Source organism: Crinia signifera, chromosome 2 (assembly GCF_055691185.1).
Source record: "Crinia signifera chromosome 2, ASM5569118v1, whole genome shotgun sequence".
Taxonomy (NCBI): domain Eukaryota; kingdom Metazoa; phylum Chordata; class Amphibia; order Anura; family Myobatrachidae; genus Crinia; species Crinia signifera.
The window spans coordinates 230536976-230559297 of NC_139218.1; the positions used below are offsets into that span (position 1 = coordinate 230536976).

Here is a 22322-nt window from a genome sequence, read left to right on the forward strand (position 1 = left end):
TAACCATCGGTCTGTGATGGCTTTTTTTATCGTATGACAAATTCAGATATATTAGTAGTCCTTTATTAATATTGCTGTATTGGCTTCATGGCTTCAAAATATTTAAATTAACGCCTATTTGGTGGCTGTAGTACTGTGTCACAAGTGCAGTTCTGCATGAATGGCCAGCAGATGGTGCTCCAAGTAACAGTGCAGGTCTCAGTTCGGAATTCTAGTACAAAAATAAACTAGAAACCATCAATTTTGTATTCAATGTATGTACTTGATCCTTCAAATTGAGAGAATTTGATGTTTGCCATCCATTGGATGCAGCTTTCCAATGCCCATCTGCTCACTAAGTATGTTTGTGCAGCTGGCGTCTGCAGCTCAGGTAATGTGCGTGTGCATGAAGCTCAGAGCTTCTGCGCATGTGCACAGTACAATAATCAATAGTTAGACCATTGAATCATTGAGATACACACAGCTAGATTTGATGTTGGGAGCCTGAAAATCCAATCGATGCCTGGCTTCCGATGTCAATGCACACTGTGGCGTGGTAGGAAGCCATTTGGGAGTGCAGGACATCCTTATTTTGGAGGTATTTGGGATGTAAGGTAGTGTAGTTGCAACTTAAAGGGATGCCCAATTGTGTAATATAGAAAACATATATGTTAAATTAATACCAACTGTAGGCTTCCAGTAAAACTAACATGGTCCATTTGAATATTTTTATGGTTTCTTACAAATTACACCCAAAAGCAAGCAAGAGCTGGTTTGTGTTTCATTTTTATTCCCAAGGTTTACTCCTTTACTTCCTTCTTAAAAGAAAAAAAATGAGTATCTTTGTTACCTTAATATTATGTCATCTATCATACCTATCACTCTTTAAATACTATCGTACATATGAGGGTATGTTGCCTCTAAATTCATTACTGCTAAGATTATTTTGGTCCTCTGCCATAAAATGAACCAAAAGTAGAGGAACAGATAGAAAGCACCGATCCCACAGCAAATCTTACAGGATCGCTAGTGATCTAGAGAGCAGAACCTGTCACCATGCCAAAAAAAAGCACATATTTAAATTCCCGTTTTCTCTATAAAATCTGTTTGGTGTTGTAATCCTAGCATTCTGTATAAATTTAATCTGTAGTTGCTGCTTTAATCTGTGTCACAGCTGTTCCAGGACCACTTCCTGATTGGTTAGAGAATCTCAAACATGCAAATGAGTAAGTGAGTGCACAAATATAGAAGAATACATCCTGTAAGAAAAGTTGAATTCAACTTTGGTCCTCATATTAAATGCAGCATAATGTCTTACTTTCAGATATATTGAATAGATGTTCAGTTGTGACACAGTGTAAAAACTTTAAAAAAAAAATCTCTATGATATTAAAAAGATTCTCTTTGCCACGGCAGTTAGAATGATACATTGTTTCAGGTAAGACTATACTTTCAGGGATCATTTCTATAGTTTTTAACTTTTGGAAATGTGCTCTAAAGTGTCCAGACCTACCAACCATGAGGAAGAGCAATAGTAGTTTTTTCTGAGCGCGAAGTGAGCTCACAGTGCTGCTTCATTGTAGCTGCTGTTTGCTTTTGATGACCGTTCCTTTTCTTCTGTCATGGGAGAATAGGAGGAAAAGATTACAAGCTGAGTGGTTGTTTTTCATCATTGTAAATGACAGATTTTAATGCAGAGGATCATTGTGTTCTTTTGCATGTGGTGGAATGATGATCAGTAGGGAGGAACAGTTGTAGATTTATTGTAAGTCATTGTTGCTGTGTGGTTTAAAGTGGTGTGACAAAAATCATTGACCCTGTGCGCACATCAACAATTTTTTGCAAGATTCACAGTAACATCACCAAACATTGGGAAAGAAACCGCAAAGGGGGAGCAAAGATGGTTTCCAGTCACACAGAATTCAATTGAAAACAGAATTTCCATTGGAACAAAAGATATTGATGCTTGTTAACCATCGGTCTGTGATGGCTTTTTTTATCGTATGACAAATTCAGATATATTAGTAGTCCTTTATTAATATTGCTGTATTGGCTTCATGGCTTCAAAATATTTAAATTAACGCCTATTTGGTGGCTGTAGTACTGTGTCACAAGTGCAGTTCTGCATGAATGGCCAGCAGATGGTGCTCCAAGTAACAGTGCAGGTCTCAGTTCGGAATTCTAGTACAAAAATAAACTAGAAACCATCAATTTTGTATTCAATGTATGTACTTGATCCTTCAAATTGAGAGAATTTGATGTTTGCCATCCATTGGATGCAGCTTTCCAATGCCCATCTGCTCACTAAGTATGTTTGTGCAGCTGGCGTCTGCAGCTCAGGTAATGTGCGTGTGCATGAAGCTCAGAGCTTCTGCGCATGTGCACAGTACAATAATCAATAGTTAGACCATTGAATCATTGAGATACACACAGCTAGATTTGATGTTGGGAGCCTGAAAATCCAATCGATGCCTGGCTTCCGATGTCAATGCACACTGTGGCGTGGTAGGAAGCCATTTGGGAGTGCAGGACATCCTTATTTTGGAGGTATTTGGGATGTAAGGTAGTGTAGTTGCAACTTAAAGGGATGCCCAATTGTGTAATATAGAAAACATATATGTTAAATTAATACCAACTGTAGGCTTCCAGTAAAACTAACATGGTCCATTTGAATATTTTTATGGTTTCTTACAAATTACACCCAAAAGCAAGCAAGAGCTGGTTTGTGTTTCATTTTTATTCCCAAGGTTTACTCCTTTACTTCCTTCTTAAAAGAAAAAAAATGAGTATCTTTGTTACCTTAATATTATGTCATCTATCATACCTATCACTCTTTAAATACTATCGTACATATGAGGGTATGTTGCCTCTAAATTCATTACTGCTAAGATTATTTTGGTCCTCTGCCATAAAATGAACCAAAAGTAGAGGAACAGATAGAAAGCACCGATCCCACAGCAAATCTTACAGGATCGCTAGTGATCTAGAGAGCAGAACCTGTCACCATGCCAAAAAAAAGCACATATTTAAATTCCCGTTTTCTCTATAAAATCTGTTTGGTGTTGTAATCCTAGCATTCTGTATAAACTTAATCTGTAGTTGCTGCTTTAATCTGTGTCACAGCTGTTCCAGGACCACTTCCTGATTGGTTAGAGAATCTCAAACATGCAAATGAGTAAGTGAGTGCACAAATATAGAAGAATACATCCTGTAAGAAAAGTTGAATTCAACTTTGGTCCTCATATTAAATGCAGCATAATGTCTTACTTTCAGATATATTGAATAGATGTTCAGTTGTGACACAGTGTAAAAACTTTTAAAAAAAAATCTCTATGATATTAAAAAGATTCTCTTTGCCACGGCAGTTAGAATGATACATTGTTTCAGGTAAGACTATACTTTCAGGGATCATTTCTATAGTTTTTAACTTTTGGAAATGTGCTCTAAAGTGTCCAGACCTACCAACCATGAGGAAGAGCAATAGTAGTTTTTTCTGAGCGCGAAGTGAGCTCACAGTGCTGCTTCATTGTAGCTGCTGTTTGCTTTTGATGACCGTTCCTTTTCTTCTGTCATGGGAGAATAGGTGGAAAAGATTACAAGCTGAGTGGTTGTTTTTCATCATTGTAAATGACAGATTTTAATGCAGAAGATCATTGTGTTCTTTTGCATGTGGTGGAATGATGATCAGTAGGGAGGAACAGTTGTAGATTTATTGTAAGTCATTGTTGCTGTGTGGTTTAAAGTGGTGTGACAAAAATCATTGACCCTGTGCGCACATCAACAATTTTTTGCAAGATTCACAGTAACATCACCAAACATTGGGAAAGAAACCGCAAAGGGGGAGCAAAGATGGTTTCCAGTCACACAGAATTCAATTGAAAACAGAATTTCCATTGGAACAAAAGATATTGATGCTTGTTAACCATCGGTCTGTGATGGCTTTTTTTATCGTATGACAAATTCAGATATATTAGTAGTCCTTTATTAATATTGCTGTATTGGCTTCATGGCTTCAAAATATTTAAATTAACGCCTATTTGGTGGCTGTAGTACTGTGTCACAAGTGCAGTTCTGCATGAATGGCCAGCAGATGGTGCTCCAAGTAACAGTGCAGGTCTCAGTTCGGAATTCTAGTACAAAAATAAACTAGAAACCATCAATTTTGTATTCAATGTATGTACTTGATCCTTCAAATTGAGAGAATTTGATGTTTGCCATCCATTGGATGCAGCTTTCCAATGCCCATCTGCTCACTAAGTATGTTTGTGCAGCTGGCGTCTGCAGCTCAGGTAATGTGCGTGTGCATGAAGCTCAGAGCTTCTGCGCATGTGCACAGTACAATAATCAATAGTTAGACCATTGAATCATTGAGATACACACAGCTAGATTTGATGTTGGGAGCCTGAAAATCCAATCGATGCCTGGCTTCCGATGTCAATGCACACTGTGGCGTGGTAGGAAGCCATTTGGGAGTGCAGGACATCCTTATTTTGGAGGTATTTGGGATGTAAGGTAGTGTAGTTGCAACTTAAAGGGATGCCCAATTGTGTAATATAGAAAACATATATGTTAAATTAATACCAACTGTAGGCTTCCAGTAAAACTAACATGGTCCATTTGAATATTTTTATGGTTTCTTACAAATTACACCCAAAAGCAAGCAAGAGCTGGTTTGTGTTTCATTTTTATTCCCAAGGTTTACTCCTTTACTTCCTTCTTAAAAGAAAAAAAATGAGTATCTTTGTTACCTTAATATTATGTCATCTATCATACCTATCACTCTTTAAATACTATCGTACATATGAGGGTATGTTGCCTCTAAATTCATTACTGCTAAGATTATTTTGGTCCTCTGCCATAAAATGAACCAAAAGTAGAGGAACAGATAGAAAGCACCGATCCCACAGCAAATCTTACAGGATCGCTAGTGATCTAGAGAGCAGAACCTGTCACCATGCCAAAAAAAAGCACATATTTAAATTCCCGTTTTCTCTATAAAATCTGTTTGGTGTTGTAATCCTAGCATTCTGTATAAACTTAATCTGTAGTTGCTGCTTTAATCTGTGTCACAGCTGTTCCAGGACCACTTCCTGATTGGTTAGAGAATCTCAAACATGCAAATGAGTAAGTGAGTGCACAAATATAGAAGAATACATCCTGTAAGAAAAGTTGAATTCAACTTTGGTCCTCATATTAAATGCAGCATAATGTCTTACTTTCAGATATATTGAATAGATGTTCAGTTGTGACACAGTGTAAAAACTTTTAAAAAAAAATCTCTATGATATTAAAAAGATTCTCTTTGCCACGGCAGTTAGAATGATACATTGTTTCAGGTAAGACTATACTTTCAGGGATCATTTCTATAGTTTTTAACTTTTGGAAATGTGCTCTAAAGTGTCCAGACCTACCAACCATGAGGAAGAGCAATAGTAATTTTTTCTGAGCGCGAAGTGAGCTCACAGTGCTGCTTCATTGTAGCTGCTGTTTGCTTTTGATGACCGTTCCTTTTCTTCTGTCATGGGAGAATAGGAGGAAAAGATTACAAGCTGAGTGGTTGTTTTTCATCATTGTAAATGACAGATTTTAATGCAGAAGATCATTGTGTTCTTTTGCATGTGGTGGAATGATGATCAGTAGGGAGGAACAGTTGTAGATTTATTGTAAGTCGTTGTTGCTGTGTGGTTTAAAGTGGTGTGTCAGGTGTGACAAAAATCATTGACCCTGTGCGCACATCAACAATTTTTTGCAAGATTCACAGTAACATCACCAAACATTGGGAAAGAAACCGCAAAGGGGGAGCAAAGATGGTTTCCAGTCACACAGAATTCAATTGAAAACAGAATTTCCATTGGAACAAAAGATATTGATGCTTGTTAACCATCGGTCTGTGATGGCTTTTTTTATCGTATGACAAATTCAGATATATTAGTAGTCCTTTATTAATATTGCTGTATTGGCTTCATGGCTTCAAAATATTTAAATTAACGCCTATTTGGTGGCTGTAGTACTGTGTCACAAGTGCAGTTCTGCATGAATGGCCAGCAGATGGTGCTCCAAGTAACAGTGCAGGTCTCAGTTCGGAATTCTAGTACAAAAATAAACTAGAAACCATCAATTTTGTATTCAATGTATGTACTTGATCCTTCAAATTGAGAGAATTTGATGTTTGCCATCCATTGGATGCAGCTTTCCAATGCCCATCTGCTCACTAAGTATGTTTGTGCAGCTGGCGTCTGCAGCTCAGGTAATGTGCGTGTGCATGAAGCTCAGAGCTTCTGCGCATGTGCACAGTACAATAATCAATAGTTAGACCATTGAATCATTGAGATACACACAGCTAGATTTGATGTTGGGAGCCTGAAAATCCAATCGATGCCTGGCTTCCGATGTCAATGCACACTGTGGCGTGGTAGGAAGCCATTTGGGAGTGCAGGACATCCTTATTTTGGAGGTATTTGGGATGTAAGGTAGTGTAGTTGCAACTTAAAGGGATGCCCAATTGTGTAATATAGAAAACATATATGTTAAATTAATACCAACTGTAGGCTTCCAGTAAAACTAACATGGTCCATTTGAATATTTTTATGGTTTCTTACAAATTACACCCAAAAGCAAGCAAGAGCTGGTTTGTGTTTCATTTTTATTCCCAAGGTTTACTCCTTTACTTCCTTCTTAAAAGAAAAAAAATGAGTATCTTTGTTACCTTAATATTATGTCATCTATCATACCTATCACTCTTTAAATACTATCGTACATATGAGGGTATGTTGCCTCTAAATTCATTACTGCTAAGATTATTTTGGTCCTCTGCCATAAAATGAACCAAAAGTAGAGGAACAGATAGAAAGCACCGATCCCACAGCAAATCTTACAGGATCGCTAGTGATCTAGAGAGCAGAACCTGTCACCATGCCAAAAAAAAGCACATATTTAAATTCCCGTTTTCTCTATAAAATCTGTTTGGTGTTGTAATCCTAGCATTCTGTATAAACTTAATCTGTAGTTGCTGCTTTAATCTGTGTCACAGCTGTTCCAGGACCACTTCCTGATTGGTTAGAGAATCTCAAACATGCAAATGAGTAAGTGAGTGCACAAATATAGAAGAATACATCCTGTAAGAAAAGTTGAATTCAACTTTGGTCCTCATATTAAATGCAGCATAATGTCTTACTTTCAGATATATTGAATAGATGTTCAGTTGTGACACAGTGTAAAAACTTTTAAAAAAAAATCTCTATGATATTAAAAAGATTCTCTTTGCCACGGCAGTTAGAATGATACATTGTTACAGGCAAGACTATACTTTCAGGGATCATTTCTATAGTTTTTAACTTTTGGAAATGTGCTCTAAAGTGTCCAGACCTACCAACCATGAGGAAGAGCAATAGTAATTTTTTCTGAGCGCGAAGTGAGCTCACAGTGCTGCTTCATTGTAGCTGCTGTTTGCTTTTGATGACCGTTCCTTTTCTTCTGTCATGGGAGAATAGGAGGAAAAGATTACAAGCTGAGTGGTTGTTTTTCATCATTGTAAATGACAGATTTTAATGCAGAAGATCATTGTGTTCTTTTGCATGTGGTGGAATGATGATCAGTAGGGAGGAACAGTTGTAGATTTATTGTAAGTCATTGTTGCTGTGTGGTTTAAAGTGGTGTGACAAAAATCATTGACCATGTGCGCACATCAACAATTTTTTGCAAGATTCACAGTAACATCACCAAACATTGGGAAAGAAACCGCAAAGATGGTTTCCAGTCACACAGAATTCAATTGAAAACAGAATTTCCATTGGAACAAAAGATATTGATGCTTGTTAACCATCGGTCTGTGATGGCTTTTTTTATCGTATGACAAATTCAGATATATTAGTAGTCCTTTATTAATATTGCTGTATTGGCTTCATGGCTTTAAAATATTTAAATTAACGCCTATTTGGTGGCTGTAGTACTGTCACAAGTGCAGTTGTGCATGAATGGCCAGCAGATGGTGCTCCAAGTAACAGTGCAGGTCTCAGTTCGGAATTCTAGTACAAAAATAAACTAGAAACCATCAATTTTGTATTCAATGTATGTACTTGATCCTTCAAATTGAGAGAATTTGATGTTTGCCATCCATTGGATGCAGCTTTCCAATGCCCATCTGCTCACTAAGTATGTTTGTGCAGCTGGCGTCTGCAGCTCAGGTAATGTGCGTGTGCATGAAGCTCAGAGCTTCTGCGCATGTGCACAGTACAATAATCAATAGTTAGACCATTGAATCATTGAGATACACACAGCTAGATTTGATGTTGGGAGCCTGAAAATCCAATCGATGCCTGGCTTCCGATGTCAATGCACACTGTGGCGTGGTAGGAAGCCATTTGGGAGTGCAGGACATCCTTATTTTGGAGGTATTTGGGATGTAAGGTAGTGTAGTTGCAACTTAAAGGGATGCCCAATTGTGTAATATAGAAAACATATATGTTAAATTAATACCAACTGTAGGCTTCCAGTAAAACTAACATGGTCCATTTGAATATTTTTATGGTTTCTTACAAATTACACCCAAAAGCAAGCAAGAGCTGGTTTGTGTTTCATTTTTATTCCCAAGGTTTACTCCTTTACTTCCTTCTTAAAAGAAAAAAAATGAGTATCTTTGTTACCTTAATATTATGTCATCTATCATACCTATCACTCTTTAAATACTATCGTACATATGAGGGTATGTTGCCTCTAAATTCATTACTGCTAAGATTATTTTGGTCCTCTGCCATAAAATGAACCAAAAGTAGAGGAACAGATAGAAAGCACCGATCCCACAGCAAATCTTACAGGATCGCTAGTGATCTAGAGAGCAGAACCTGTCACCATGCCAAAAAAAAGCACATATTTAAATTCCCGTTTTCTCTATAAAATCTGTTTGGTGTTGTAATCCTAGCATTCTGTATAAACTTAATCTGTAGTTGCTGCTTTAATCTGTGTCACAGCTGTTCCAGGACCACTTCCTGATTGGTTAGAGAATCTCAAACATGCAAATGAGTAAGTGAGTGCACAAATATAGAAGAATACATCCTGTAAGAAAAGTTGAATTCAACTTTGGTCCTCATATTAAATGCAGCATAATGTCTTACTTTCAGATATATTGAATAGATGTTCAGTTGTGACACAGTGTAAAAACTTTTAAAAAAAAATCTCTATGATATTAAAAAGATTCTCTTTGCCACGGCAGTTAGAATGATACATTGTTACAGGCAAGACTATACTTTCAGGGATCATTTCTATAGTTTTTAACTTTTGGAAATGTGCTCTAAAGTGTCCAGACCTACCAACCATGAGGAAGAGCAATAGTAATTTTTTCTGAGCGCGAAGTGAGCTCACAGTGCTGCTTCATTGTAGCTGCTGTTTGCTTTTGATGACCGTTCCTTTTCTTCTGTCATGGGAGAATAGGAGGAAAAGATTACAAGCTGAGTGGTTGTTTTTCATCATTGTAAATGACAGATTTTAATGCAGAAGATCATTGTGTTCTTTTGCGTGTGGTGGAATGATGATCAGTAGGGAGGAACAGTTGTAGATTTATTGTAAGTCATTGTTGCTGTGTGGTTTAAAGTGGTGTGACAAAAATCATTGACCATGTGCGCACATCAACAATTTTTTGCAAGATTCACAGTAACATCACCAAACATTGGGAAAGAAACCGCAAAGATGGTTTCCAGTCACACAGAATTCAATTGAAAACAGAATTTCCATTGGAACAAAAGATATTGATGCTTGTTAACCATCGGTCTGTGATGGCTATTTTTATCGTATGACAAATTCAGATATATTAGTAGTCCTTTATTAATATTGCTGTATTGGCTTCATGGCTTTAAAATATTTAAATTAACGCCTATTTGGTGGCTGTAGTACTGTCACAAGTGCAGTTGTGCATGAATGGCCAGCAGATGGTGCTCCAAGTAACAGTGCAGGTCTCAGTTCGGAATTCTAGTACAAAAATAAACTAGAAACCATCAATTTTGTATTCAATGTATGTACTTGATCCTTCAAATTGAGAGAATTTGATGTTTGCCATCCATTGGATGCAGCTTTCCAATGCCCATCTGCTCACTAAGTATGTTTGTATAGCTGGCGTCTGCAGCTCAGGTAATGTGCGTGTGCATGAAGCTCAGAGCTTCTGCGCATGTGCACAGTACAATAATCAATAGTTAGACCATTGAATCATTGAGATACACACAGCTAGATTTGATGTTGGGAGCCTGAAAATCCAATTGATGCCTGGCTTCCGATGTCAATGCACACTGTGGCGTGGTAGGAAGCCATTTGGGAGTGCAGGACATCCTTATTTTGGAGGTATTTGGGATGTAAGGTAGTGTAGTTGCAACTTAAAGGGATGCCCAATTGTGTAATATAGAAAACATATATGTTAAATTAATACCAACTGTAGGCTTCCAGTAAAACTAACATGGTCCATTTGAATATTTTTATGGTTTCTTACAAATTACACCCAAAAGCAAGCAGGAGCTGGTTTGTGTTTCATTTTTATTCCCAAGGTTTACTCCTTTACTTCCTTCTTAAAAGAAAAAAAATGAGTATCTTTGTTACCTTAATATTATGTCATCTATCATACCTATCACTCTTTAAATACTATCGTACATATGAGGGTATGTTGCCTCTAAATTCATTACTGCTAAGATTATTTTGGTCCTCTGCCATAAAATGAACCAAAAGTAGAGGAACAGATAGAAAGCACCAATCCCACAGCAAATCTTACAGGATCGCTAGTGATCTAGAGAGCAGAACCTGTCACCATGCCAAAAAAAAGCATATATTTAAATTCCCGTTTTCTCTGTAAAATCTGGTGTTGTAATCCTAGCATTCTGTATAAACTTAATCTGTAGTTGCTGCTTTAATCTGTGTCACAGCTGTTCCAGGACCACTTCCTGATTGGTTAGAGAATCTCAAACATGCAAATGAGTAAGTGAGTGCACAAATATAGAAGAATACATCCTGTAAGAAAAGTTGAATTCAACTTTGGTCCTCATATTAAATGCAGCATAATGTCTTACTTTCAGATATATTGAATAGATGTTCAGTTGTGACACAGTGTAAAAACTTTTAAAAAAAAATCTCTATGATATTAAAAAGATTCTCTTTGCCACGGCAGTTAGAATGATACATTGTTTCAGGTAAGACTATACTTTCAGGGATCATTTCTATAGTTTTTAACTTTTGGAAATGTGCTCTAAAGTGTCCAGACCTACCAACCATGAGGAAGAGCAATAGTAATTTTTTCTGAGCGCGAAGTGAGCTCACAGTGCTGCTTCATTGTAGCTGCTGTTTGCTTTTGATGACCGTTCCTTTTCTTCTGTCATGGGAGAATAGGAGGAAAAGATTACAAGCTGAGTGGTTGTTTTTCATCATTGTAAATGACAGATTTTAATGCAGAAGATCATTGTGTTCTTTTGCATGTGGTGGAATGATGATCAGTAGGGAGGAACAGTTGTAGATTTATTGTAAGTCATTGTTGCTGTGTGGTTTAAAGTGGTGTGACAAAAATCATTGACCCTGTGCGCACATCAACAATTTTTTGCAAGATTCACAGTAACATCACCAAACATTGGGAAAGAAACCGCAAAGATGGTTTCCAGTCACACAGAATTCAATTGAAAACAGAATTTCCATTGGAACAAAAGATATTGATGCTTGTTAACCATCGGTCTGTGATGGCTATTTTTATCGTATGACAAATTCAGATATATTAGTAGTCCTTTATTAATATTGCTGTATTGGCTTCATGGCTTCAAAATATTTAAATTAACGCCTATTTGCTGGCTGAAGTACTGTGTCACAAGTGCAGTTCTGCATGAATGGCCAGCAGATGGTGCTCCAAGTAACAGTGCAGGTCTCAGTTCGGAATTCTAGTTCAAAAATAAACTAGAAACCATCAATTTTGTATTCAATGTATGTACTTGATCCTTCAAATTGAGAGAATTTGATGTTTGCCATCCATTGGATGCAGCTTTCCAATGCCCATCTGCTCATTAAGTATGTTTGTGCAGCTGGCGTCTGCAGCTCAGGTAATGTGCGTGTGCATGAAGCTCAGAGCTTCTGCGCATGTGCACAGTACAATAATCAATAGTTAGACCATTGAATCATTGAGATACACACAGCTAGATTTGATGTTGGGAGCCTGAAGATCCAATCGATGCATGGCTTCCGATGTGGTTATCCCGGCTGGGTGACTTAGAAGATGTAAAGGTGAATATTGAAGGTTTCTTTGGAACTAATATAACCTCCACAAAACCTATAATAGTGTGGGAATCTTTTAAAGCCTATTTAAGGGGTATCTTGATTAATAAAATTGCCCAGGCCAGAGATTCAATTTAAAAAACAGAACTCGTACTGGAGCAGAACATGTTGAAATTAGAACAAAATTTTATGATAGATAGAGCCGAATCCAGTAGACAGGAATGGTTAATTGCCCAAAAAGCCTGGATAGCACACCTGCAGGAGATGGCAAAGCTCAGGCTTTTAAAGGCTGCTCATAAAATTTACTTAAATAGTGATAGAGCTGGTAAACTTATGGCCTATATTGCAAAGTCTGATAAGCTATCAAATAAAAATTGCCACAAATACTGGGGATATAGTTACAGAAACCCCAAAAGTGGCGGAGGTCTTTGTGACACATTTGAGGGAAGTATATAACTCTAAGGTCAATGTGAGTAACCAGGACTGTATAAAATATCTACAGGATCTTGGGCTTCCTTAATTATCCCAAGAGTCCAGTGAATTACTAGAACATCCCATTAGGCTGGAAGAAGTTGAGGCTGCAATAAAGGATCTTTCGGTGGGTAAGGCTCCAGGAATAGATGGACTCCCGGCAGAAATATATAAGGTGCTCGAGAGCACATTGGCCTCGAGGCTTTTGTATTTCTTTCGGGAAATGGAGAAGGAGGCTACGCTATCTCAGTCAATGACAGAGGCTGTTATTACAGTGATACTCAAAAAAGGCAAAGACCCACTTAGGGCAGAATCATATCGTCCTATATCATTGTTGTCTGTCGACGCCAAGATATTTGCGACTATTTTGGCGAGGAGATTAAATAGTGTGATGGACGAAATAATACACTCAGATCAGACCGGTTTTAGGTCCGACCAGTCTACTGCAATAAACCTGCGTAGAGTATTTACTTATATGCAGACTGGCTCCTTAGTCCGTACAGAGATAGCAGTGGCCTCATTCGACACTAACAAGGCCTTTGATTTGCTGGAGTGGATTTTTTTATGAACGGTGTTAGAAGTGTTTGGCTTTGGACCAGGCTTTATTAACCACTTGAGTGGTATGCCCGGAGATTTTCCGGGCTCAGCTGCGCTGCCGCAGCGGGCTGTCCCGGAAAATCTCCAGGCATACCACTATTATACAATAGGTGCGCGCCAGTGGTGTCCAGGTGTGCACCACTGGCGCAGCACCTCTACACTGCACCCCCGACCAGCTCCAGCCCCCCAGTCCCCCACTGTTCCCCCCCTTGTACCTCTGCTCCGGCGATCGGAGATTCCCCGACCCGCCCGCCCACCTGCCTGTCACTTTACAGTGACGTCGGCGGCAGGCTCGGGTATCGGAGCGGCTCGGGGGACTCGGAAGCGCTCAGGCACCCGACTCCTCCCGAGCCGCGAACATCCCCCAGCCTGCCGCCGACGTCACTGCTAAATGTGACAGGCGGCATAGGGCTGGGGAGAGAGATAGCAGGGAAGCTCCGGCGTACTAACGCCGGAGCAGAGGCGAGGGGGGGGGGGGGGGGGCTGGCTGCTTCTAGCCTTCTGTGGTGGGTTTTGCTGGGGCAGGATAAACCTGCCCTGGTAGGTTTGTCCTGCCCCAGCAAAACCCACCACTCAAGGGGTTAATAGAGTGTTCTCTATATATCATATATCAGAGAACACTCATATATCATGGGCCATGTTGGGAGGTATGCACTATCTAATACACCCTCACTGCTAGCCCCCCTGTCTTAAGCATACCTCCCAACATTTGGAGACACTGGGTTGGGACTCGGTGCGCGCTGGCAAATTTTTTGGAAAGGGGGCGTGACTTATACTCCCCCTTTTTTCACTGCGGTGGGGGCATGCCCAGAAGCTCTGTGAGCTGCTGGCCAGCCCCCAGCCTGCAAGAATAGACTCTGTGTGCATGCGCACAACGTCTATTCAGTCATGTATTGACGGAGGACAGGGGGGACTCCCAACTCCCTCCCCCCCCGCCACAGGACACTGCCGGCGGTGGGAGGGATGTGGGAATGTCCCAAAATACCGGGACATTCCCGCGATAAGCGAGATAGTTGGGAGGTATGCTTAAGTGCCCGGACCTTACCAAGCCCTAATCCTACCTGCCTGCTCACGACAACAAATTTAGTATAAAAAATAACCACACAGCTAATTTGAGCTTTTTATTATTGCTATCAGGAAACCCAGTAAACAACATAGCAAAGAGCTAAAATTTTTGGGCAGCACAATAGCCTCTAATCAGTGCAATATGATGTAAATATTGCATTGATGAAGGGCCCATTGTTCTGCCTAGAAGTATTTGCTCCCCAGGTTGTGCAGAACAATAAAAAAAATATGTCTGTATCATTTATTTCAGTATAATGTTCCTTTAGCGTGGATGGTTCTCTAGTGACCAGGTTCCCATACTTTAATAAGAACTCCAGTTAGTAGCACAACAATGGCCAGAAGCAGAGTGAGTCCACGCAGAATAATCACTTCCCTCATTGGTAAGAGCTTTCTAGAGCCAACTGGATTTTCTTGAAGAGGTGGCTGCTTTGTTTCTGTATGCTGAGAGGGGACCTCAGATAATCCAATGATGTCTGACATATTATTTGCTTCTGTAAACGGAAAAGGCAGCTCTATGTTACTATAACAGTAACTGATTTCAACATAGGGGGTTATTCAGTTCACTCGGAAAGACACAATCACTCTCTTATGGACAAAACCATATGCACTGCAGGTGGGGCTGATGTAACATGTGCAGAGAGAGTTACATTTGGGTTTTTTATTGTTTCTGTGCAGGGCAAATACTGGCTGCTTTATTTTTACACTGCAATATAGATATCGGTTTGAAATACAAACCCCACCCAAATCTAACTCTCTCCACATGTTACATCAGCCCCACCTGCAGTGCACATGGGGCCTTATTCTGCTTGGTGCGATCCGTTCCGAATTCTTTCCGAGTGCGCTTTTTAGCTATCTGCGCATGTGTAGGCAACGCAATGCACATGTGCAACGTAGTGTCTGCGCACTCGTTCTCACCAATACCGTCTACAAATGTGCACCGAACTCCCTCTGGAAATATGGGCGTAACATGGGCGTCATGTGGGCGTACACAAGGGTGCGGTTTCCAAGTGGGCAAAACTGGGCGTAAATCTGGGAGTGCACGAACAGTGGTAGGAATGCATTCGGACCGGACACCGAGTGCAAGCGAACCAACACACCTGAAATCTGCGAGTCCATAAGCAAGTTTCAGTTCTCGGAGAGCACTGGTTCATGCGCTAGGCATTCGGATTGCCCAATTAGTACGCCCGCACCCTATACACTCGCAGCTGACCACAATACAATCCACTCCTCTAGTCATTAGTGATTAATTACACTCTTTTCACAGTTTCAATTGGAAGCATTGCTGCCTAAATGGCCCATTACAACACTTAACATGATGTAAGGCAGTGGTAGCCAACCCTAGCCCTCGAGAGCTACCAACAGTGCACATTTTCCAGACAACCTAGCTGCTGCACAGCTGCACTCATTAATCACGGACACATTTTAAAAGATACGCAGATGGAGCTAATTAGCTCACTTGTGATTCTGTGAGGAGACCTGCAAAACATGCACTGTTGGTAGCTCTCGAGGACTAGGGTTGGCTACCCCAGATGTAAGGGTTAATCTAAAGTGCAAGTAATGTGTTTAATTATCAATTAGGAAGTAATTGATTACATTTAAAAATAATCTATGTATTATGAGGTTGGCTAATTGGATAAGTGTGTCATGTTGCAGAAGCATGAGTTCCAAATAGATTAGTGAGGTTTGTGGAAATACACCAACTCGGCGTTCGGACGCAGTAAGACTGTGCAGAATCTTTGTGTTCCCACCGCACACGCACGTTTGGATGCAGTCCGAAGACACTCCCTCTTCTTAGCAAGTCTGTCCGAAGGGATGCGGACGACCTGTGGGCGTGTGTTTTTAGAATGTCCGCCGTGCGTGGCGTTCGGTCATTTCCAAAAGAAGTCGGAACGGACCGCAATAACCAGAATAAGGCCCATGGTTTTGTCCATAAGAGAGTGATTGAGCCTTTGCGAGTGAACTAAAATAACCCCCATAGTGACAAAAACTAAGGGTTGATGTTAAAATAGCGGAGAACTGGACCAGTGGAGAAGTTGCCCCTGGCAAACAATTGGCTTTGAGAAAGCATTTATCAACTACATTATAAAATAATAGGTACTGGAGACACTGATTGGTTGGTAGAGGGAATGTCTCCACTGGTTCACTCTTTTGACTGTTTTATACAGTACATTTGCCCCATACTAGACAAAACAATATTTGTAATGGAAAAATTGAATTTCACTTCATTATAAAATGCAAAAGTCAGAAAAACATGAGTTAAAACAGCTCAATAACCTTAATGACTTACTGCAGGAATGCTTACTTTTACATTAATTGTTATTACATTAGTCTAATATTGTATGGAAATAGATAGAAATACTTTTATTGAGAAATTAAGAAAAATAATTTACAAAGATGATTTAAAGATGATTTACCTTTAGGTAGAGGAAAAAATAAACAAAAAATACATAAGATTCTTTGGGCAAAATATAAAAGGGTGTGATTTTTTAGGTGTCTAAAAAAAATCTCACCATATCGCACATGTCACAAATGTAATAGGGTTAGATTTCTGGCGATTTTTTTAGTAATGGAATGTGCGGTTATTTAGACAAGTGCATTTTTTTAGTAATAGGAGGATTTGTGTAAAAAATAAAAAAATGGTGTGGGGTCCCCACCCTCCAAGCATATCCAGCCCTGGGCTCATTGAGCCAGTCCTGGTTCCCCAAATACGGAGGAAAAAAATCAGCCCGGGCTTATTGAGCCAGTCTGGGGCAAAATCTCCCATATTTAAGAAACCAGCGCTTGGATCGTTCCTGGTTCCATAAATATGGGGGACAAAAAAACTGGGGGTCCCCCATATTTTGGAACCAGCATACCATACATGTCATAGCACAGCCAGGGGACATATTTTATGGAAGGTCTCCTGGCGGAACCATGATCACCCTGGCTAGTCAGCCCTGGACGGGGGAACCTGGGGGAGTGGGGACCCCCCAATAAAGGGGTCTCCCCCAGGCTTCACCCTTCCAGGGCTGAAGCCCAGGGATGTCCTCAGCACCCCTGGGAAGTGGGTGCTGGGCTGATTAATTTGTGTAAAAAAAAATAATAGAATTTAAATATAACTCGGTTTTCACAGAAGAACTACAAGTCCCTGTAGGCCTCCCCCACATGCTGGGACTTGGCAAACCACAAGCCCCAGCATGCGGGGTATTAATGGGCCTGCTGGTTTTTGTAGTTCTTTTGTGAAAACAATTAAGAAAACAACATAGAACAGTAAAAGTTTAATACACACACACACACACACGGTATACAGTCATTGGACATCGACACAATAAAGGTCGATACAATCACTGATCTGTGCATGGTTCTGTCAAACTCGCCAGGCTGGACCTGGGGCCAGATGTATCAAGCTTCGAAAAGTGATAAAATAGAGAGTGATAAACAGCCAGCCAATCAGCTCCCACCTGTCAGTTTTCAAACCTAGCCTGTAACATGGCAGTTAGGAGCTCATTGTTTATCACTCTCCATTTTATCACTTTTTAAAGCTTGATATATCTGGCCTATGGTCTATTTGTTATGCGATTTTTGGTCAAAACAGATTTAGCCACAAATATTCAATTGCAAATCAGCCCATGTATCACTTCAGCTTGCAGAGCTAAAGAAGCTGACTCACATGCAGTGGAAGAAAGGGAGCTGTGCCTCCTAGTCCCTTTAAACCCATTTCAGCTGCCATTCACTTAATCTATAGTTTTACAGTCATCAGTGATTGGTTCTCTCTGTTCAGATCAGATCAGTGCAGTACATTGTGTGAAGCTGGACTGAAGGCCCAGCTTGCAGATGTGTGACCTATGATGTTATGCCAGCATGTAGCTATTTATAGGACACAGTCTGGAAAACATCTGAGCTGCTGGAAAAGCCCAGTTTGTCTAACCCAGGGGTAGCCAACTCCAGTTAACATTTTCCAGGTCTCCTTACAGAATCACAAGTTAAGTAATTATCTCTACCTGTGGATCTTTTTTAATTTGACAGTGACTAAAGAGTGCACCTGTGCACATGCTAGGTTCTGGAAAACAAGAACTGTTGGTAGATGCCGAGGACTGGAGTTGGCTACTCCTTGTCTATTTGCTAAGACTGCAGTGACTTTGTCACTGCGGTGGAATGCACACATGCTGGAAGTCATCCCAAAATCCCAGGGTTCAAATCTTAGGCTTTGATGCTAAATCCAGGAATCCTTTAGATTTGGATCCTTTGATTAGTGTCACTAGGTACAACAATACCTTTTATTTTACACAGCACACAAAACACTGATTGATACTACATACAAAAATGCTAGTATTTTTGGTCATACTGAGATCATTGGCTTCAGTTTAGTTACAGTGTCCCTCTTATCCACCATGACCAGGTACTGCAGTTAACATACCTCCCAACATGACCCTCTCCAGGAGGGACACATTGCTCTGCTCCTGGACTTCCCTCTTAATGTATGATTGCCATCACCTGTGTTGAAGCACCTTTCTCTAGCAATTACCCTGTTCACCACTGGTGATGGCAATCATACATTAAGAGGAAAGTGCAGGAGCAGAGCAATGTGTCCCTCCTGGAAAGGGTCATGTTGGGAGGTATGAGTTAATGAGGCCTCTGAGCAGGGTCTCACAAATAGTTTTCTCTGAGGATGATGAAGACTGGACAGGCTTCCAGTTGAAACGGCTGTTGGGTCAGCCTGCTTGTTCTGTACCATGCTGTAACTACAAATACAACTTATTTTTAAAATTCTGTGAGTGCTGGTCCGTTCCTTTCCTTCTAGGAGGCAGGGTAAGTGCTGTTAAATCCATTGTAGTATATGTGAACTAGGGTTTCTATATGAAATACACTTGTATATGAGAAATATGAGAACATAAATAACATAGCCCGAATTACAGTTTATAAAACTCTTTATGTCATATATTTTATATGTGGGATGAACCACCCGCCCCCTCAAACAAAGGTTTTTAGAACATCGAAGAAATATAATTAACAAGATCTGCACACATAGTGTATCTAAACACTTCCTAGAGAGACATTCCAGTGACCCTAAGAAACTACAATTAATAGCTAAGAGCTACCTTGCCACTTTGTTCCAGACCATCCAGACGCTATTATATGGAACTCTGCAAAATTACTCAATTCTCACATCCACATGAAGGACTTTGCTGTTACGCTTTCCTTAATAAGGATTAAAATCTTCACTTGGATATCCATTGCGGTAATTATACAACACTTTTCCAGAATCAAAAAGACATTGTTGCTATATCCGGAATTCCTTTTAGGAGTAATGGCGGTGTAATAGGAATGGATCCTCTCATTAGGTAGCTAAGAAATAGAGGTGCCTGTGCTTTCTATATTCCAATTGGCTGTGCTTTTTTTATGGTATTTTTCATTATTAAATATGTACTTTTAAACCTATCATTGTTTAGCGCTACTAACTTTGTGTATTTCTTCTTCTTGTTTAAGGGACTCTCAATCCCTTTTTTAGTAGCAGCTCCACAAACACATCCCATCAAAGCACCCAATTGGGTTATTTTTACAACCACTTTTTTCCATTTTTCCAGGCTGTGCACTTGATCTGGGTTCTTCATTGCAGGCAGATGACTGCAGGCTGGAAGGTAAAATTGTCTAAAAGCCTGACAGGATCTGCAGAGTCCCGGGACAGCTCCAGCCTTGGAGACGCAGATCAAAGAGCCCAGAGTCTCTGGTGCAGCTCCATTTAATTAGAGGATGTAAATGTGTCTTGTACAATATGGGAAGGCCCCTGGGCAACCTGCGGGGTAGCACCGCAATGTTTAATTCATGACTTCCTTCAGGCCCTATTGTCTTGGATTATTTTTATCCAGCAGAACCTTCAATTTAATTCTATTGGTCCACCTGCACCTACAAGATGCCTATTTTTTATTGTACATACAAAAAGCCACAAACTTGACTGGTCACCTTATTCAGAGGAATGTTAGGGCTATTTCACACGCTCCGGCTCCTGCCGGGCTGCGAAACCCCGCATGGCCAAATGCCGTGCACAGTAGTTAATAATGGACACGATTGTGTCCATTCACATGGGACGGCCATGGCCGGCCGCCTGGTTGCAGCCGGATGTCATGACTGGAAGGGACAGCTGCCGGGCTGTGGCCATCCCTAGCATTGTAAATTGCTGTGTGCGGCACGGCTTCCTGGCCGTGTGGGGTTTTGCCGCCCGGCAGGAGCCGGAGTGTGTGAAATAGCCCTTAGTTTCAATTAGAACCACTGTGTTTGAGAAAATTAAGCAACACCAAAGGTGAACAGCCATGGTTCTGGCTATATTTAAATGCCAGAATCCTGATAAATACAGGTAATGGTACGGGGCACTAGGAAGAACTCCAGTATTGGTAAGGTAAGTAATTTAGTAAAAACATTTCATGGTTGTTTGAACATTGGAACAGCATAGTGGAAGACAACCAGAGTCATTGTATGCCCAAGAATTATTTATATAAAAAAGTGCTAACATATTACACCAGAGTATCAGAAGGACACATATTACATAGAGTATCAAAAGTAGACACAAAGCAACAAGTGAAAACGGTTAAATCACATGTTTCTAACCTTGTATGTAGGTGCATGCGTGCCACATCTTGTGCAAACCATACCTCCCAACTTTCTCAATATTAAAATAGGGACACTTGCGCGAGCGCCCGAAAAGGGGGTGTGACATATGTAAATGAGGGTATGGCTTATGCAAATTAGGCCGCATCCCCATTTTCGGCCGCGAATAGATGATGTGCGCATGCGCACAGCGTCTGTTCTGTCAGATTGGGGGGGACTCCCAACTGCCCCCCCTGCCGGCCGTGGGAGGGACGCGGGAACGTCCCCGAAAACTGGAACGTTCCCGTGTTTAGTTGGACAGTTGGGAGGTATGTGCAAACAGAGACCAGTGAGAAGTAGGCTTTTCTGGGTGAAAAGTGGGCCGAGAGTATTGACATGCACTGTGTTTTTTTTAAAGGTTGGGAGTATCATGGTTGTGCCCACAGTGAATCATCTGCACATGACCGGATCTAGGAGTCCAAATAGACAGCAATCTAGGATTGTAATGTAGCTACAAAAAAGGCCAACAAAATTTTGGCATGTATTAAGAGGGGAATGGAAACTAGGGACTCAAGGGTAATTATGCCACTATATAAAGCATTGGTGAGACCTCACCTAGAGTACGGAGTACAGTTCTGGGCCCCACACTATAAAAAGGACATCATAGAATTAGAAAAAGTCCAAAGGCGAGCAACAAAGCTTATTAGGGGAATGGAGAATTTAAGCTACGGGGAGAGATTAAGCAATTTGGGACTATTTACATTAGAAAAGAGACGTTTAAGGGGGGACATGCTCAACATGTACAAGTATATCAAGGGCCAATATAAGGAACTGTCACACACCCTATTTTCTACTAGAAAGGAATCTAGGACGCGAGGGCATGAGTATAGATTATAAGAAAAAAGATTTCATTCAGCTAGTAGAAAGAATTTCTTTACGGTCAGAACAGTCAAACTCTGGAACTCTCTTCCCAGAGAGGTGGTAACGGCTGGCTCATTAAATGCGTTCAAGGCAAAGTTGGACAAACATTTACTGGAGAAAAACATCCATGGGTACAAATAAGAAATATAATTTGTCTGTAAAATACCAGAACCTACCAAAATACCAGAACCTACCAAATCAGCAATGGATATCTATACCAGGTTGAACTAGATGGACGCAAGTCTTTTTTCAGCCTTACCTACTATGCAACTATGTAGCCCCCCGGCTGCACAGCCTAGCTGTGAACCCAGGCACAGGCCAGTCATGCTTTGGGTCACAGCCACTGGGAGTTACATCACGCAGCAGCCACAGCCTTTCCCTGGAGCAGCCCAGATATGCCTGCATTTTCTGGGCCGTTCTCAGAAAACGCTGTATCATGCCACCTCAATGCCACATTGCCGCCCCCGTGACATTGTTGCTGTCCCCTGCCAGAACTTAAACTG

General features: G+C 40.5%; 6 non-coding genes across 6 annotated transcripts; all 6 read left to right on the forward strand.

Annotated features, from left to right (window-relative positions):
* Nucleotides 1-1419: 1419 nt before the first annotated feature.
* LOC146060928 (small nucleolar RNA U3) lies at nucleotides 1420-1639 on the forward strand. Its single transcript, XR_014470498.1, has one exon. It is a non-coding gene; the product is annotated as a small nucleolar RNA U3 (small nucleolar RNA).
* A 1729-nt stretch (nucleotides 1640-3368) lies between these two features.
* LOC146060930 (small nucleolar RNA U3) lies at nucleotides 3369-3588 on the forward strand. The gene has a single exon (XR_014470500.1). It is a non-coding gene; the product is annotated as a small nucleolar RNA U3 (small nucleolar RNA).
* A 1729-nt stretch (nucleotides 3589-5317) lies between these two features.
* Nucleotides 5318-5537, forward strand: LOC146060923 (small nucleolar RNA U3). Its single transcript, XR_014470493.1, has one exon. It is a non-coding gene; the product is annotated as a small nucleolar RNA U3 (small nucleolar RNA).
* A 1738-nt stretch (nucleotides 5538-7275) lies between these two features.
* LOC146060924 (small nucleolar RNA U3) lies at nucleotides 7276-7495 on the forward strand. Its single transcript, XR_014470494.1, has one exon. It is a non-coding gene; the product is annotated as a small nucleolar RNA U3 (small nucleolar RNA).
* Nucleotides 7496-9211: 1716 nt separating this feature from the next.
* Nucleotides 9212-9431, forward strand: LOC146060925 (small nucleolar RNA U3). Its single transcript, XR_014470495.1, has one exon. It is a non-coding gene; the product is annotated as a small nucleolar RNA U3 (small nucleolar RNA).
* Nucleotides 9432-11143: 1712 nt separating this feature from the next.
* On the forward strand, nucleotides 11144-11363 carry LOC146060926 (small nucleolar RNA U3). Its single transcript, XR_014470496.1, has one exon. It is a non-coding gene; the product is annotated as a small nucleolar RNA U3 (small nucleolar RNA).
* The last annotated feature ends 10959 nt before the right edge of the window (nucleotides 11364-22322 follow it).